Source organism: Myodes glareolus, chromosome 17, assembly GCF_982192425.1.
Source record: "Myodes glareolus chromosome 17, mMyoGla1.1, whole genome shotgun sequence".
Lineage (NCBI taxonomy): Eukaryota > Metazoa > Chordata > Mammalia > Rodentia > Cricetidae > Myodes > Myodes glareolus.
This window is the reverse complement of record NC_142042.1, coordinates 3059274-3075937: the sequence shown is the minus strand read 5'-3', so window position 1 is coordinate 3075937 and position 16664 is coordinate 3059274.

Sequence of the window (16664 nt, the reverse complement as noted above, 5' to 3'; positions counted from 1 at the left end):
AGAGACGTGGATAGTAAACTCCCATTATGATTCTTTTGACATTTGAAGTCCATGACAAAAACTATCCAAGAGGATCCTGTGTCTATCAGTAATGTTACTTACAGAGACATTAAAGAAAAGATGAAATACATTTGCATTTCAATACTAACTACACGGGCAAGAAGTTCCTTGTAGACTGTCCTTTTTCTTTAATAAGATCTCAGTATATACATTTGAAAAAGTGTCAACAGTAGTAGGGATCATACAGAAATTTCTGTGTCCTCCTCTTCCCACACTAGTGTTTGAAGAGGCTCTTTTTGTCCTGGAGCTTGATTGTGTTGTGGGAAACAACAGCTAATAAAGGGCAAACCAAGTGCAAGTGTGATGAGTTAAAGACAGAATCCCTCTCTCTTCTCCAAAGCAGGCAAGGAATGAGTGACCTAGCATACAATGTGGGTCAGTCACAGCTCTCTTGCTGAGAAGAGAAGACAATTCTTTGTACCATGAGGGGCCAGCTTGTTGGGGTTTCTGTCCTGCCTGGTACCCCACAGCTGGCAAGTCCCAAAGAAAATCACACACAGGACTCCATAAGATTATAAACTGATTGGCCCATTAGGTCTGGCTTCTTATTAGTCCTTGTAACTTTTATTAATCCATTATCATTATCTATGTTAGCCACACGGCTCAGTACCTTTCTCAGTGTGACAGCTCACATGTTGCCTCTTTGGTGGTCTGGGCAGGAATGGCGGAGGGAGCTTCCTGCTTCCCAGAATACTCCCAGTCTCTTTGTTCCACCTCTACTTCCTGTCTGGCTTCCCCGCCTATACTACCTGCCTGGCCAATCAGTCAAATATGACTGACAGAATACAGACAATTCTCCCACACCATTTCCCTCTTTTTTTTTAAAACAAAGGAAAATACCCATAGTCCATTTGTTGGGAATGTGGGCATAGTATTTCAGGCTACTTCCTGCTGGTTGGGGGCGCTAATGATCTTATGGGGACCTAAAGAAAATTTAAAGTTATAATCAAGTCCTGACTGGAGTATCCTGTGAGTCTTGAGCATCTCAGGTAGCAGTCTTGAATCTGTTCTGGATGTACAATTCTGTCATCTGGGCCATCTGTTCCTATCAGAGATTTCTCAGGTGGTCTTCCTTTATTGAACCTGATTTTTCTTAACTCAGAATGAATCCACAGCCTCTCATTTTCTGTAGAAACAAAAGCAAAATGTCTTCTCCAAAGTAACATACATTTGACTTCAGTTTTGAAGCCAAGGTATTTTCAAAATATCTATCTTGGGTTAGTTCAGCAGCATTTATAAACAAAAGTCTTTTAGCAGTTGTTGCTCCTTCCTCAGCATTCAAACAATTCAAAGAGAGCATAATAGCCTACAGTATCAATATTCTCTGTGTATTTTCCATCTTTATGTGGCTTTATTTTAACCTCTATTTCTTTTATTTTTACTTTTACTTTTTGAGACAGGTTCTCTGTATATCTTTTTCCTGGAATAACTCTGTAGACCAGGCTGTCCTTGAACTCACAGAGATCCTTCTGTCTCTGCCTCCCCAGTGCTGGGCTCAAAGGTGTATGCTACCACACCTTGAACTCACAGAGATCTGTCTGTCTCTGCCTCCCAGGCATTGGGTTTAAAGGTGTGTGCTACCATACCTTAAAGTCACAGAGGTCAATCTACCTCTGCCCCTTGAAGTCACAGAGGTCAATGTACCTCTACCTCCCAGGCATTGGGATTAAAGGTGTGTATCACCACACCCTACTTCTCTCTTTCTTTTTTATTTTTAATGACTTTAACCTTTAGCCTGCATATATTTTTAACACACTGTAAACCATTTAGAGGTTTTCTTCAACTTTGAATCTCTCTTTACTGTATATCTCTCTTTTTCTGATCACACGAGCCTTTAATTTACTAAGCAATATGTCAAAGCTTTGGCTTTGACAGCTAGATTCACCCCATTCCTTAGCTTTCGAGCCTTGTGGCTGAGGTACCGGCTGCAGCCATTTTTCTTGCCACAACTCTATGGTGTTTCAAGGTCCTTGCCAGCAAGCAAGCTGTGGCATTCTGCACACAGATCACACTCAGTCGGACTGCCTGCCTGAAAGAAAAGTCAGAGTTTGCCCTGGCAGGACGGCCCAGAAAGTCAGCATTTTACAACAGCACAGCTTTTTTCCTGCTGCGGCTAAAAACCTGAAAAGCATGTGTTCAGCTTTTCATCAACACCATTTAAGTGTTTCATGGCAGGACCTCTTAAAGAGCTGCAGGGGTTTGAAGCTAAAGCTGAGTCAGGAAGCCTCTCTTAGATGAGAGCACTTGCTTGCCTCGAGCAAGCAGAGCAGACCCAAGAAACTGCTGCCACCAAGAAACCATGCTTTACTCTATTCTTTCCCAAACTTTCTCAAGCTTTCTGTGGATTCAGTTATCCACGTGGGCTCAAGAAATCATGTGTAATGCGTCATTTTGTTCTAGAATTACTTCCCAAGCTGTCTCAGGCTTTATGTGGATGTAGTTATTCACGTTGGGTGCCATATGTAGCATGAGGGGCTGGCTTGTTGGGGTTTCTGTCCCGCCTGGCACCCCAACAAGCCGGCCTTCATGTTACAATTCTTATTAAAAAAATCATTTAATAAGAGGCTTGCTTAGAGTTTCAGGGGTTTAGTTCATTATCATTGTGGTAGGGAACATGGTGACAGACATGGATGGCATGATGCTGGAGAAGGATTGAGAGTTATATCCTAATTCACAGGCAAGAGAGCAAGAGTGGATGTGGCATGACTGTGTGAAATCTCAAGTCCACCCAGGTGACACATTCCTCTAAAAAAGCCTCAGTTGGAACCTCAAGCTCACACAGGTAACACATTTCCTACAACAAAACCATACCTCCCAATGACTAATCTCTCAAATACATGAGCCTATGGGAGCCATTCTTATTCAAACTACCACATTCTACTCCCTGGGCCACCTAGATTTGTAACTATCATAAAGTAAAAACATTCAGCTGAACTTCTGAAGTCCCCAAGTCTTTCACACTCTCAACTCTGTTTCAAAAGCCAGATCTCAATCACTGTTATGAAACTTGGGGCAATCTTTTAAATCTAATTCTCTGAAAAAAATCAAAATAAAAATGAATAACACATACTTCTAGAGTGCAATGGCACAGAATATACATTACCATTCTAAAAGGGAAGAAAAGAAGCATAGTGAGGAATTTCAAGACCAAATCAAGACTACCTAACAGGGCAAATGACAAAATCTCCATCTTGATATATGATATCAAAATACAATTGATCAAATCAAGACCAAAACCTAACAGAGTAAACTCCCGAATCTCCATATTGATATATAATATCAAAACACTATTGAGATCTCTAACTTCTTTCAGTTTCATTAACTACAACACACTTCTCTCTCTTGACCTTGTTCCAAGGCTAGTTGGCAGTTTTCTTTGGGAGGTATTCCATGACTCTGGCATCTTCAGCATCTTTGATTTTCATGCCAATCCTGATTTCAACATCATAGCTTCATACAATAGCCTCTCTGGGCCTTCGTAAAGGAACACCCCTGACACATATCTGGCCTCAGGAGCTTTTCTTTGCAGTAGAGGGAGATTCCACAACCTCTTTCTTGTATCCTTGACTCTAAAGACAGAACCATGTGATTAAAGTTGCCAAGTTGTGTTACATGGTAGGACTGGAATTAGCCCCCACATTCAGTTACATCTGCATCAGCTGTCTTTTCTCTGTGGTCTCCTTCACTAGTTAAGTTTTCCTTTAATTCCTTTTCACAGGTTGGAAGCTTAAGTGAATGATGTTGACCTGAGGTTACCACTCCCTTTATTCCATTTAGCAACAGGCTTTTCTTTGAACTTTTCATGTCTTTGAACACCGGAGAAAGATCCATTATACCTCCTGATGCTCCTTTTCTCCTCACACTGTACATTTTGTATTTTATTTAATTCTACTTTCTCTTTTTCATTGTAGGTCTGCATAGAGTGCCCACTAGCAGCTACATGAAACAGTCAATATAAGTTGTCTTCAAATCTTTGCCAATTCCCTTAATCCAAATCTCTTTAATTCAGCTTCAGGAAGATTTTTAGGATAGGACCAAAAGCAACCATATTCCTTGACAAAATATCACAAGAATGGTCTCTAGGCCACTTATTATTATTCTTCCTCTCTGAAAAAAAGAATGAGCTGAGGTACCTTGTTCAAATTTTTCTCAGCACTCTTTTCCATGCTTCTACAAGGATGGCTTATTTATTCCTCCTTAAAGCATCTAAATACTTTTTTAACCCAAAGTCTCAAAGTCTTCCATATTTCTCCAAAAACTTCATCGTCAGGCCTATCATGTAAATGCCCCACTTGTAGTAACAATGTCTGTTTTAGTCACTATTATCTTGCTGTAAAGAGATGCTATGTTTAAGGCAACTCTTACAAGAGAAAGAATTTAATTAGGAGTTTCATTATAGTTTTAGATGTTCAGTCTATTATCATCATCATCGTGGTGGGAAACATGGAGCAAGGCATGGCAGATATGGTGCTGATGGTGCTGGAGAAGTCATTGAGATAGAGAGACAGACAGACAGACAGACAGACAGACAGACAGACAGACAGACACACACACACACACACACACACACCGAAAGAGAGAGAGAGAGAGAGAGAGAGAGAGAGAGAGAGAGAGAGAGAGACTGAGACAGCGAAACAGACAGAGATAGAGATGTAGTTTGCTATGGGCTTTTAAAGATTGCATAACCCACTCAAGTAATTTCACTACCTATTGTTTAATCTGTTTAATCATTCAGGTATGTGAACCTTTAGGGGTCATTCTTATTGAAACCACCACTGGTATCTATAGAGAAAAAGCTCAGTTGTTTAAATATGATAAGACCAGAAGTAGGAAAGGAATCCTGAACAGAAGTAAAGGCAGTGAGGGCCAAGATAAACAACAACAACAAAAAAAAAACATCTCTTTGTCTAATAAGAATTGTAATAAAATATTTTAAAATAATTAAGCATGAGTAGGTCAGTAAGATATGCTTTGTTATGATTATGGAAAGGAAAAAGATGTAGTTCCAAATTCTCCAGAAATATTATTTCAGTGTATGTAAGTAAGGAAAAAAGAAACACTTCTATTATTATGTAGAAGAACGTAACTAGACTCCTATCCCTTATAAGTTACAAATATCAACTAAAAATTATTAAAGAAATCTACAAATGTTAAATTCTTATAAGAAAAATGAAGAAACTCTTCAGGGCATTGCCCAGGTTAGGACATTTTTGCAATGACTCCGAAATCATGGAAATAAAATTGACAAGTAGAATTACAGTGCTAAATACTTCTCCACTGCTAGGGAAGCATCTGAATGAAGCCTAAAATACAGCATTCAGAAGAGAAAAAAAGTGGAACTACGCATCTGACAAGAAATTAATAATCTAGTTTATAAGGAACTAAGGCGATCTGATCTCAGAAATCCAAATGATTGAGTAGTTCTGGGAACTGAGGAAGTGCAGAGACCTGGGAAGACTTATAGATGGCTGAAAAATTGAGGGAGAAATCACAGAAAGGCTTACAGAGAGTCTGACCGACACAACTGACCTCCATATATAATTAGTAAATCCATTTAAGCTGGGTGGCACTGGTGTAATCCTTCAACACAGGTAACTGAGACAGGAATATCATTGTAAGTTTGAAGCTATTCTGGGCTACACAACAAAGTTATGTCTTACATGAAACATGAAAAGGCAATTTTAATAGACAGTTTCCTATATAATAGCCATAAAATGTTTCCATTTATATTTAAAGAGCCTTGACATCTTGTGTAGCAAGTCAGATTCAGCGATCTTCAGAGTTAGAGAGGGAGTGATGGGGGTGGGGAGGACAAATGCCCTGAGGCACTCACTTCCTGCACAGGTCACCCATCTGGAAGGAGGCAATATACGATCTTATCCTTTGGATATTTCAGAGGACATAAGGTGACTAATGATATTTACCTGAAAAGATGGTTCTATGTTTCCCAACTCTCCACATCCAGCCTGTGACGCTTTGGGCTTGAGTTTATGGTTTTGTAAAGGATTCAGTCAGTTCTTTAGGTGCCATTTCATCAGGATAGAGGCTGATGCCTTTAAGTAAAATATTGTGTGGTCATGTCTTGAGTTGTGGGCACTTTCCCAGATCCCCAGCTTGAGCCTCACATTTTCTAAGAACAAACAAGCAAGAAACAGAGAACCAGTAAAATCAAGAAATGTAAGGTTGGCTGTGAGAGCCAAGTCAGTGTGCTGACAAGAAAAGCTTTGGGCAGGTGGGGAGGCAGGTGGAATGGAACAGAAACAAGGCCATGGAGTCAGAAGACTAGCAAACCACAGCAAAGAGAGAGAAGGAAAAAAAAATTAATCCCAACATGGGTGTGGATGAACAGCCACAAACAGCAAGAGGAGAGAAACAACTGCTCTATTGGGTCAGAATACTTCTAAAAAGGACAAGGAGGCAAACCATATTGGGCACCAAATGATAATTCTTTGAGACTCTCCGCAGACCAGTGACAAAGTGGCAGTCCATTTTCTGCTGATTCTTTTCTCTCATTTGAAGCCACGAGCATAACAACTGAGCTGTCATGTTCTATTAAAGCTCATTCCTTCAGTCAAAAGTCTCTGTGCATTCGTAAGGTGTTGGGTTGGACACTTCCACTCTGGTTGCCCTCTTTGAGCTCACCCTGTTTGAAAGAAACAGCCGTGAGGCAACAGTTTAATGAGCACTGTGGATGCAGAAAAAAAATCATCTCCTGGATTGCAGGAGACTGGAAACGTTCGATGAATAAATATTTAAAATTAACATGGGATGAAATTAAAAAGAGCATCTGCTCAGAAATCAGGTATCCAGGAAAAGATTGGCAAGACAGAGACCCAGGCAAGGGAGCTCAGCACTCTTTGACTACAGACAGAAGCAGCAGGAGTGCCTGGACCAGTTTTCTTCTAATCATCACACACAAAAAATAACAATGAAAGTAAACACAAAGAGTAGGGTTACAAGGCTGGATATGAAAATTACCAATAAAAAGCAATTCATCTGGCATATTAGGAGAAAGACTGGGCTTGGAGATGTAGCCTTGTGCTCACTGGAGCGTGAAAGGTAGTTCTAGAATGTTTCAGCTGCTTATTATTCTGTCTTATCAGATTGAGAAAAATTAAAGATGGAACACTGAGTTTGTCTATGTTATTTTACAAATTAATTCCAAATATTAAACCAGAATACTGTTGTAGTGCAGAGGAAGCATGCGGTTTTTGAGCCAGAATGGAGAGACAAGGATTTGCAACATTGTTTCAATGTGATAATCAATGTCTGACTAGCACACTAATAAAAGGAAACAATCTGACATACATTTCTTTCTGTAGGTCAGGAGGCCACAACTTTGAGTAAATAGACTAAGGATTAGAGACTGTACATAATCCAAATGTCTTAAAGAATAAAAAAAACTTTCAACAAGACAATGTGCAACACATTTTCTTGTTAGATCAGAATTATAATTAACTGGCAAAGCAGTTAGTTACCAGTTCTTAGGCTTTCTTCCTCTAAAGTAAGTTGGTGTGGAAAGTTCTTCTGTCTTTTGATTGTTTTTATTGTTAATGAATAAATCTGTTTTGTCCAATGGCTTAGCAGAATAGGGCAAAGTGTGTGAGTTCCAAGCAAATAGAGGAAGAGAGCAGGCAGAGTCACAGAGAAGCCATGTAGCTGACTCCGGAGAGAGACACACTGAAATTTGCCTGTAGGCCACGACTTCATGGTGATGCACAGGTTAATGGAGATGGATTAATTTGGAATATAAGAGCAAGCTAGAGATATGCTTAAATATTGGCCAAATATATTGCAAATAGTATAGTTTCTGTGTGATTATTTTAAGTCAGGACAGTTTGGAAATGAATAAGTTGTACTTATTTTTAACTAATATGGCACTGATGCTTCCCCAGAATCAAAGAAGAGGATAATAAAATCTGTATACAAGTATAAACAGCTTAAGGAACAAGGAAACTAAGGTTTCTTTTACTTCAACATGAGTGACCAATATTAGTTCATGATAGTCTGCCCCTCCATGAGGATTTATAGATAGCATTGCTGGGAGGTGGGCCTGACAATGTGCTCCTGCTCCCTAGCTATCTGTTGGCAGTTAATGTTTGCTGAAGGAGCAGGAGACATTTTCTTCAGTAGTGGAACCACTGAGGAGCCACTCATGGTAAACAACCCCTGTTCAAGCTCCTTTGATCAGGTCTCAGTGAATCAAGAGGTTAAACAAACAAACAAGACCATACTGAAAGAAGAAGGAGAATGAGCTGAGAAGGAAGGAGACTGGTAGGACTGGAATGGAGTAAGAGGGGAAATGGAGGACAATATATATGCATCTACACTCCATGCACAAGCACAGTGTTTCTGTGTTTTAGAAATCAGAATTTCCTCCATCTCATGTCTGATAGATCAGGGGAAATCACAAATATCATGTAATTGTATTGACTTTATGAACAAATATGTTTAAATCACCCACAAATGGGAATTTGTCTTATTTTAATAAACATTCATTCAATTTTTTCTGTTGCTATCTTACAGCATACACACATACGACACATAAACATGCACAGACACACACTCACATACACAATCATTCATATACACACACACCACATATACACGCACATACACACACACACACACACACACTTTGACTTACATTCCTGTTAAGTAATAATATTTCTGTTCTCGTTTGCCCACAGTTGTTAATTTGATACAAGGAACTAAAGATAAGGGAAAGTTTTGCCTTCTGATGCACACCTTCTACCCCCTTTGCCTACAGGCTCAGCATGAGCATGGTAGGACCTCACTCACTGACACCATTACTAAGTCAAGTGGTATATCCTGAACCCAGAAGCCACACTTGCTCACGAAGCACCAAAGGTTGAAAGGTGCATTGACAGATACGGTAGTGATTGTCCTCCAGAGACCTCATGTCCTCTGCAGTCTTCCCTGAGATACAGTGAGATGTTTTCATCCCATTCTCTCAGTGTTGTTCAAACTCGTCAAACAAACCCAGAACTGGTTTTGGGCTATCCTAGCATCCACCACAACCTCTTCATTGGTGCTGAAGTTCTTGTGACTAAGACACAGCAGACAACTTTTGTCCTCTCTGCACACAGTAGGTGCCCATCTCTGACATACTGCCTTGAAGCTGTTGCCTTAGTCTGTTGATGACCATTCATTTCCCTAAATTAATATGATCCCAACGTTCTTTTTCTTTTAGTTGCATATTTTACATGTTATTATTTAGTATTTTATTATTCTTTGAAAATTCCTTGCATGTAAACAATGTATCTTGATACCACACCCATCCTACTCCTAAATGCCACCCCCTAATATTTCTGGAGTAAAATTTCTTACCAATATAAACAGACAGAGACAAGGAGAGCTGGGCCTTGGTATTACTACTTTTTACATTAAAAAATTCATTTTATTTGAGACTATATTACCTGTTAATGCTTAGGATTTGTGTCTAAATTTTTAAGTAAAGCCCACTGCACCTAAATCCTTTAAATTCCAGATACACAGCAAGGATCTAAAATAAGCATTCCATAGAACACCCTGGTATATAGCCATTGTGGACCACTAAAAAACAACACAGAATAATGTTTCTGAAGGGTCTCCAAAACAGGCAGCCAATGGGAAGACAAGGTTTGGGATGGGTGCTGTGAGCTGCTGCTCAGACCTCTTAAGGTCAGAAGCATTTGTGCTCGCAGCTGCTGCAGGATAATGTGAAACTCCAAGTCATCTTGGGACATTGCCCTTGACTGCAGCCAGCTGCCATGCTCAAATGCAGGCCTTCTCCTTGGAGAGCTGACATATAAATAAATCCTGGTTCATGTGAGTTCAGAGACCAGTCCTCAACCACAAAAGACACCCAGAAGAGGCCCAGCTGCAGAACTCCAATACTGGGTAGAAGCCGTGCTGTGACATCACCCCGGCCCAGCATGTCCAAGTGCAGGTCGCATTTCCATAACATGCTGTCTATCAAATTCCCTATTTCCTACTGACTTTATGAGAGCCAGTTTCCACGAAGTCCAAGCTACAATACCTAGAAGAAATAGATCAGTTTGGGAAAAAAAAACTATACACGTATTTAAGTAATTAAAAATATGAGTAAAACACCTAAATAACAGTAGTTATTTAGTTGGTGAAGCTATCATGTGTATCAAACAAACAAATGCTCTACCTGCTCAAGGTGAATGCAGTCACAAACGCTCCCGAAACTACCTACAGCACTCAGATCTTTCCCGAACATCCTTACATATAAAACATTTTATGAGGTGTTGATTATTATTGTCAACGTTGCTGGAACAGCAACTCACCATAGAAGGTTTAAACACCTTATTCTGGATCCACAGGCACTATCGTGGAGAACCATGCTAAAATCAATGCTGTTTTGGATTCCATTTAGACATTATTCTCAAACTCAGAGTAGGGTCTGGATTTTATGATCAAACTACATCTGTCTTTCCACTGCTTCCCTGTGCTACCCATATGTCATTAGTTGGACATTCAGAGTAGATTAAAAGAATTCTTTAGGTAGCCAATTGCCAAGGCGAGAGACACTTGGTGGTCAGCACTAATCTATTCTTCTAGAAAGTGAGTTCTTCAAGCCTGAGTTTATTTGTTAAAGAAAATATTCTCAACACATAGTAAAAATTATGAGACAGAATGTCCTATGGAATTAACATTTCAGAGAATAAAATTAACAAGGGCAAAAAGCAGATTAATAATTGACCAATGATGGCCAAACAGATTAATACAGTCGATCATGACAGGGAATATTTGATGTTCACAGTCAACTGAAACAGGTATCTCCCAATACTAAAACCAAAATATTCTAGGACAAAATGCTTAAGGTTTCCAAATATAAGCAGTTTAGTCAAGATTTCTGTAATAGAAAATGGTTGTACTCAGACCATTTTTTGCATATCTTTGATACATATTTCCAATTAACATATTTAAGCATAACAGTGTGAGGATTATTTGGGACACAATAAGAACAAAACCTCTACCACTGATCTTTCAAAGGACACATCTAAATAATACAGATTCCATTTAGCCCACAAATGCTGGCTAGAACAACAATTTTGGAGGAAAATAAAATTAAAATTATTATTCGTCTAATATTTATAAAGTTGTATTTGTTATTTTCATATATTAACAATCACTTCTTAGCTTTAGGTTATTTTTTACTTAAAAGGTTACTCCATTTCTTAGTGAAGTTCAAATTAAAATCAATTTTTCAAGTCATAATTGTCTTAGACCTTCCACCAGGCAAGGTGACCTGGCAGAACACTGTCCTCCTGGGTATTTCTTCCTTGAACAATGACTTTTAGAGCATAGTAGAGTCCGTGCCTTATTCAATTACAAGTATTGTGTGCACAATCATCTCTAACAACATAACCAGACACATTTTTCATCAAACATTACCACCAAGCTGTATGCGTCACAGATTTGGAGCAATTCTGTCTGCTGAAATAGAGAAAGGAAACCTAGAATCGCCTTTATGTACCAACTATCCATGCCAGCATGCATGCGGTGCAAGGAAGGAATTGCTAGTTCTGGGACATTCTGACCATTTCAGTGCACATCAATCGTGTTAACCTCGGCAACCCTCTGAAGCTATGGTCACTGTATATTCAGGAACACGTCGTATGAGCCATAGTAATTTATCTGAAAGAAATACTTGTCAAATGGTCTTATGTGTACCATTTAGGCTTGCATATTTAAATAAGTTCTGTACTTGAGGTATCCCAACAATTCTTAGCAGAAGCACATTTTGTGTGTGCACTCTGTACCCACAGTGAGGGGCGAGTCTTAACAGTTTGATTCTATAACCTTCTCTCAAGCCACTTCTACTTCTGTTCTGCTAAGCTGGGTCCTGGTGTGAACTCTGAAAAGAACTATGAGGAAATCCGAAGGTTAACTGTCTTTACATTAGATCAGAATACCACACACGAGTGAACCAGAGGGGAACTCAGAGCCTATGAGAGATCATGATAGTGATTGACAGGGCCATGTGGAGAGGGAATGGCCATGGCTGAGTATTCTCACATATGTGAGCAGCTCAAGGTACGTCCAGCCTTCTGATATAGCACTGGCATTGACAAAACTCACACTCCATAAAATGTTCGCAAATTCCCATTAATGTTTTAAGGAAGTTTATAATTTTTGTGTTGGGCCAGATAAGTAGCAATCCATGGTTGCATGTGGGCTAGGAGATAAAACGGAAAATGTTCCAAGGAGTTTAAAGAAAGGAACAATAAGGAGCAATGGAATGGATCTGTTGTGAAGTCAGGATGGGCTACTTGGGAGAAGAGAAGGCTGGTAGGAGAGAGAGGTGACTGGAGAGACAATGATGGGGTCTGTAGTAATAAAGCCTAATGAAATATATCTATGCCTTGTGTGCTAACCAAGGCTTTAAATGTATGTGTGTGTGTGTGTGTGTGTGTGTGTGTATGTGTGTGTGTGTTTGTATGTATGTATATATGACCGCTTCAGTGTAATACAGTGGGTGCCAACGTAGTTCCTGAAAATGAATGTTGTGTACAACAGACTGTCTGCAAAATGGCCTCTCTCAGTTATCCCTTTGGGACGTTTGTTGGTAGGCCTTCCCCTGTCACATGTCACCGTGCAGAGACTCATTCCCTCAGAGCCAGCAAGAGGCAATGGAAAGGCCACGCCCACCTGTGCATCAAATAGCGACTCTTCCACCGTTCTCAATGCCCACTGACTCTTCCCAGGCTTTGTGCTCTCTGGTGCTTACCTTGTGCCTTCCCCAATACTGCTGTTCTACTGAGTCTTCTATCATCACACTAACACGAGTTCATTTTTCCTGCACCTTCTCTCTGAGTTTTCTTACAAATTAAAACTTAAAATACATTTTCTACATAACGATTTCCATATGTAACTTGTACTTCTGGCAACATGAATAAACACAGAGCTGCTGGTTTTGTCGTTTTGGATCTGTTCCACCTCACCTCTCTTCCCAGAAACATTTAATGTGTTCCTCACATTCTCAACATTTATTTCTCCTTGGTAAGGTCCTGAAAGTTAAAGCACAAACATACACTTTTCAGCTTTTCTCTGATAGCATTCTCTCTAGACCTGCCTCCTCTTTCTGCCCTTCCACCTTACCAAATCCACACACAAACTCCTGACGTGGGCGCATCAACTGCTTTAAAGCACACTGCTCACCCTTGAAGCACGCAAGCATCATTTACCTAACGGGGCTCAGAAATATGATCTTCACATGAATTACGCTCTGCTTCCTGAACCACCTCAGAGGCTGCCTGGAATCAGTCCTTGCCATACGTGACTGTTGACTTTGAATACAATGCTGTCCTAGGCTCTGGTGATCTGGGTTTAGTCTTTTCCTGCCTTGTTCAGTTGTCTTCTAAGATTTTCTACTGAATAAGCTATTTTATGAGTTTCTGTGACGATATGCTATGAAGCCTGTGCAGCCTCCCAGCTTTTGACCCCAGGGTAAGCCTTCACCTGTAGAATGTTTATTCATGAGCTATTCCCGGTCTCCCTAATCTTAGTCGTCTCTGAATCACTGATAAATATCACTGCACCTTGCATAATAGCTAGTAAGTGAATAGCCACATGACTTTCTAATGAATGTCTCCTGTCTGATTTAATCTCTCCCTGCGTGTTTGCTCATTTTACTGTGATTTATGCTCTCTGATATCACCGCTGTCCAAATTCTTTCACTAAAATCCGGGCCAACGTCTGTCTCCTTCATGGGTCATTGGACCCAGGAAAGGACACAGAATGCGAGAAAAGGAAGGTGTGGGTTGTTCTTCCATTTCCACTGAGGTGAATAAGGAAAATCGGCAAAGAAGGCGACTGCCAAGCTAAACAAGTTGCATAAAGTGGTGAGATACACCGTGATGGCTATTCTTGGTTGTTGACTGTATTGCATGTGGAAGTAACAAAAACCCAAGCTGCTGGGTCTATCTACAGAGACTTTCCTTGACTAAATCATTTGATGTGGGAAGACACACCCTACATCCAAATTTTCTGAAGTGGGAAGATCCACCTTAAATCTGGGCCACACCTTTGGCTAGCAGACTATATAAGAGACGTGGAAGAAGGAAATGAATTCTCGTTGCCTGCTCTCCCTCATTCTTGTGGGCAAGTTCATTGCTCATTAGGATTACTTCTTCAGAATTCTGGAGCATGCTGAAGACCAGCTGAGACAGATAACCTCATGGACTGAGCAACTGGATCTTGGACTGTCCATCAGGAGACAACAGGATAGGTAGAATACTCAGACTAGCTTGGAAGCCACGTTATTAAATACTATATGTTCATTCTATCAGTTTTGTTTCTCTGGAGAACCCTGATTAATACACCCCATAATTCTCATGAGTTCATCATGTCATGGCCGTTTATCCATTAATGTTCTCAACTACAGCAAATCTCTAGCACTGACTTTATGTGTAAGAGGTAGCTGGGCTTTGCATCCCTGGGCATGGTCTGTCTATTGCCTGGGGCCTCTGGGCTGTCATTTCCTTCCCACCCCTTCTCACAGCAGTGAATGTCTTTCCCCTGGTCTTGCAGCATTTCATCGTGTCTGTCATTGTGCCCTTCCCTGGATTTCTGACTCTGAGGAAGTTCAGAAACTTTTTCACCTCCTACGAAGCCCGAGACGATGTTCAGCAGTCACACCGGAGATCTTAGTCGTCTGTTTTTTTGAATCTGATCATCTACCCTGAACTCGGGAAAATCTCTAGCATTCTCTCTCTCTCTCTCTCTCTCTCTCTCTCTCTCTCTCTCTCTCTCTCTCTCTCTCTCTCTCCCTGTCTTCCTTTCTCCCTCTACCTCCATCTTCTCCCTGAATATCTTCGTTCTCATTTCCTCTTGACTCGACTCTGCTGTCGTCTCACTCTGCACAGGAGTCGTCTAGCTCACATCCATCATCACACTGACAAGGCTTTTCAGTATGACAATGGAAGTATCACTTAAGAATGTCACCATATCATTGCTACTCTGTTAATTTTTCTCCCAGATATTACCGCTGCTGTACCCATCCCCGTCTTCTTAGTGTTCGACATGACAAATAAACAAGAAGCCAAGCTGTTCAAACAATATGACTTCATTAAAAAACCCGCTTGATGGAGATAGAAGTCTATCATAGCCCATCATATTCTTAACCACCTGCAAGACATTTCTATGCTAATTGTACTACAGTTATTTATGATATACTTATGGAGGTCAGAATAAAACTTATGGAAGTTGGTTCTCTCTGTTCAAGATGTGTTCTTGGGTTCTAGATCAGGTCATCAGGCTTGGTGGCGACTAACCAACTAAACTTTTCCCACTAAACTATCTCACTATTTGGATTTTTTTTTAATTTTTAAGGGCAGCAGAATGTCTTCTAAATGGATTATAAATTGAAGGCTTAATTCTTGATGTAGTATTGCAAATAGTAAGGTTTCTGAGGGATGGTTCAACTAGGAGGTCTCTGACTTCACTGAAGGACTAATCCAACAAGGAAGTCATAATTTGATGTCCTTATTACAAGAAAATGAAAAGTAGGAAGCTGGTTACTAACATGTCAACTGGACATAGGCTGACCATCTTTGAGAAGGGAAAATGACCCCAACATGATAGGCCTAGGAGAAAGTCTGTAAAGCATTTTCTTTTATATTAGTGATTGGTGTGGGAACACCCACCCTAATGTAAGTCAAATGGTGTGGCCCTAGGTGCTATTAAGAAAAAAACAAAAACAAAACAAAACAGGTTAAGCAAGCCACAAGAAACAAGTCAATAATCAGTTCTCCTCCATGGCCTTTGCTTTAGCTCCTGACTCCAGGTTGGTTCCTGCCCTGTTTGAGTTCCTCCCCTCACTTCCCTCAGTGATGGACTGTAACCTGAAAGTTATAAGATAAATAAATCCTTTGTTCCTCAAATTGTTTATGGTCTTGGTGTTTGCTCATAGCAATAGAATTTCTTACTAAGGTGAGGATGGAGGAAGCAAGTTACTGAGATCACGTCTCTAAAGTTCAAACTGTCTACTTTTCTCTCTGTGTTTCCAGCCCATGAGGCAAGCATTTCTGCTTATCTTCTATTTCCCAGAGAACTTCCTGTCTCCCCTCAAAATCTTGACAACTGTGAGCCAAAATAACTTTTTTTCTTCAGCAGTTTCTTTAGAGTTGCTTTGCTCTGCTAATACAATGAGTTTTAGGAATGTGGGAAGCAAAGGATATAAATAGAACATCATGGAGTTCTACCTCCTCCACTTGAGAGTGCCACATGTGCCCAAGGTCACTGTAACTTTACTGCAGGTGGCCATCTCAACCACACAAACACACTGTGTGCATCTCACCAGACACATGTTTCACAGCTCTCTTTGTGCCCATTCTCTATCCTGAGACATTTATTACACAGCCTTTAAATTTTCAAAAGCCTCTATCTTACAGGACTAACAAGCTTTTCTATATGAAATCAACATTGCTGATATCATGACCATTAAAATCTCAACGTAAAATGTCAACACCAACATAAAGAAGTGGGTATTATATTTGAAATGACTCCTATTGTAACTTAATTTGCAAATGACTACGTGAAGTATTTTTATATGCTTGCTGCTAGGGGAA